Below are 3,253 nucleotides of genomic sequence, written 5' to 3'. Positions count from 1 at the left end.
GGGGGGGCGGGTTTCCATTTTTTCCATAATTCCCTGCAGGTAATCTGCCAAGGTCTGCAGAGCAGTGGAGTAAGGACAAATGACACGTACGTCCTTTGAAGGTCACAGGGAAGTATAGACAAATAGAAGTAGGCAATGTGGTAATTTCAGAAATTTCCTTTATGGTGAGCTGCTGTATCAGAAATATTTTCAAAGCTGTGGATGGAGCACACCAAAGCCTTCCTCCTGCATCACCAGAAATACAAGGGGTAATTATCCTAGAACCACAGAATGGTTTGGGTTAGAAGGGACCTTAAAGACCACCCAGTTCCAACCCCCCTGCCATGGGCAGGGACACCTTCCACTAGACCAGGTTGCTCAAAGCCTCATCCAGCCTGGCCTTGAACCCTTCCAGGGATGGGGCATCCACAGCTTCTCTGGGCAACCTGTTCCAGTGCCTCACCACCCTCTCTGGGAAGAACAACTTTCTGATATCCTGATTATGGCCTGCTTTAATCTCCTATCACATAGCCAGAGCAGAAATAACATAGTGAGATGATTAAATGTATCTTAAATACATAATTATAGAAAATCAGAGCAACAGAAAAGGCCTACAGTCAGGTCATTCTCCAGATCCAGATTAGGTTTTGGATCGTTTTTCCGCTTTCCTTTATGCATAACTGGCTACCTCTGCAGGCTTAAAAACTCTTGCTTCAATGATTTCTTAACCAAAGTCATATCTTGTAGCTCCATGTTTTATTTATCTGAAAAAGAACATAAACGTTTTGAATAGTGGGAAGAGGGAAGGATCGTGGAAAAAATGGGTTTGCTGTACAGATTGGCACGTACGATGGTTTCCATAGTTTTTCAGCAGTGCTGAACCACTGCAGTTGTTCTTAAATGCTGGTTTTGCATGGGAAATAAGCACTAGACATGTGAAGTGTAAGATCTGCGTTGACTTGCGTGTCTGGGATAAGTTGCAACTAAAATGTTGCAGTAGTGAGGTCCAGACACGCAGATGGCGGCGCGTGCGTTCTGGTGCGCTGACACTGGCACTCGCTTGCCGTAAGCGAGGCACTGATCTGCGGAAACAGCTACACTTGGAATGAGGAATTCAACCAAGGGTTTCTGCTGTTCAGAAATGTAATGCCTACAGTCTCAACTGTGCAAACAGGTATTTCAGGGAAAAGAAAAATTGTTATATCTTTAAAGCATCGGCTTTACCATCTAGAAAAAAAAAGGTCAGTTTGCTACGTGTGCTACAGCTGCACCTTTTCTGGCTCTTGACGCCTTATTTTGCTCAGCTTTTACCCTTGTCGCTGATGGTTCCTCTCACAGCAATATTTGGCCTAAACTCATCTGCTGCGGTGCATGGGAGTCATGAGGAGAGGTGAGTGTGTAAGCTGTGAAGAGCTAGCAGAAATCAACCTGGCTTCTCTCCCATCGGTGAGGTCGTAGTTTGCGAAATCGAGTCGTCTGGATGGTCACAGGATCATTTTTTGTTGATTTGCCTCTGCGTTTTTTCCATTTCCTATTACTGCATTAGGTTGCACATTCATTAATGGTGGTGGAATGCCAAAATCTGCTCTTCTCCATTCCTCCTTCATTTTTTGGAGATGGGAAAAGAAAATGATGAAGAGTAGCGAAGTGTAGCAAAACAGACTCGGTAGTAAGAAAAGGATACGGCCTCTCCCACAAGTGGGATGTAGCCAGAAGCAAGTCAGCACTCATGCTGTGAGAGGAGGTGTTCAGCTTCCGGCTGAGCTGGTGAGCTCTCCTGGGAATTTTTGATGTTCTAGTTACCGACGCAGAAAATACAAGTAGAGTTTTGCTGGTTTTCCTTCCCCCAGCTGTACGTTTGTAGTGACCCAAAACGCAGGAAGTTGGAAAACTGCTGAAAGGGAACAGGTAGCACTGAAATGGGGGATACTATGCATGTGTTACCTTAAACACCTCTGTTTTTCTTTCCTCTGCCGTTAAATTTTCTGCATCGTCTGGAATCAGGAGTCACACCTTGCTGAAGCTGCATGTTTCAGTCTGTGGTTGCTGTGAGGTAGGGACTGAGGGTACCAGGGGCTTTCTGCCTGGGAGTGCCTGGGCTGTGCCACACCCTGGACCCCTAAGTCCGCTCTAGGAGCTGCCACAGCCCAGGCCAGCTGCGGGGATCTCCACGCCGGCATCGCTCAGCCCTCCGCGGTGCTGGGAAGATCGTGCACGTCAGTGTTTTTTTCAAGTGTCTTGTTTCTGTTCCTCGTTTTCTGGGTGCTCCTTTGGAGACAGTCCAAACCCCTCAGGGTTTGTCTTCGCTGAGAAAAAAAGAGGCATTTAATAATGTCCCACCAACTTTTTACAGTGTTAATGTCATCAAGGTAATTTGTCCTTCACATCTGTACGTCAGGTTCCACCCTGTGTCTCTCTACTCCTTATGTCAGTTTGCCTAAGTGTCAAGGGAAGCAGCATCTGGCTACTGATCTCCTGCTTAAGGAAGAAGGCACAAAGCTGTTAGGGGAGGAAGAGGCCTACACCATCTCAGACGAAAGAAGAGTTAGTGATTCTACAGCTTAGGGAGGACGGGGGGAGGTTTCCTGCAGATGCAAACCCCGGCTCTTTTCTTTCAGCACAGCAGCCTCTAGTGCCTTGGCCAAGCACTGGAAACGAAGGGGCTGTGATTGCCTGAAGCCTGATTCTCTGTGGGTGAGGAACGTATCCTGCGCAGCTTCGTACTGCAGAGCATTAGCTTTTCATTAGGAGTCAAGAATAAATGGCTTCTGTACGGCTCACGTGTACTCAAGAACAAGGGGCTGGACTGGAGACAGCCTGCCCTCAGACCCCTGGGCAGACAGCTGGGGTCTGCTGTCACCTGAACGGGTGGTCTGTGGGGTCTCGGCCTAGAACTGGATTGAAGCTCTCCTAGAAAGCTCCTTCAAGCAAATCTAAGTAACACAAGAGTCACCGCCCTCGCCGGTGATTTTAACAGCGCTTCGATCGCCTCAGTCATTGGAAACTCCATCTTCATTTAGGATCCAGCTTCATACCACCCACCGGAGCTTCTCCGTCAAACGTCACCCTATTTCCCCAAAGCTCCTCTTGAGCTACCGCTGGCAGAGGCTCTCACAACAGGCCGAGGCTGGCGACGGCGGCAGCGCTGGGTTTCTCGGGGCGGCAGGTAGGAGGGGTCTGAGGGAAGGATGTTTCTTTCCGTTGTTCTCTTCCTTTTTAGACGTTTAAGCACCGCTCTAGTTTCCGCGACCGCAGCCCAATGCCAAGAGCTGCT

This window comes from Eurypyga helias, unplaced genomic scaffold, assembly GCF_000690775.1.
Source record: "Eurypyga helias isolate BGI_N326 unplaced genomic scaffold, ASM69077v1 scaffold117, whole genome shotgun sequence".
Classification (NCBI taxonomy): Eukaryota; Metazoa; Chordata; class Aves; order Eurypygiformes; family Eurypygidae; genus Eurypyga; species Eurypyga helias.
This window is presented reverse-complemented; position numbering follows the sequence as displayed.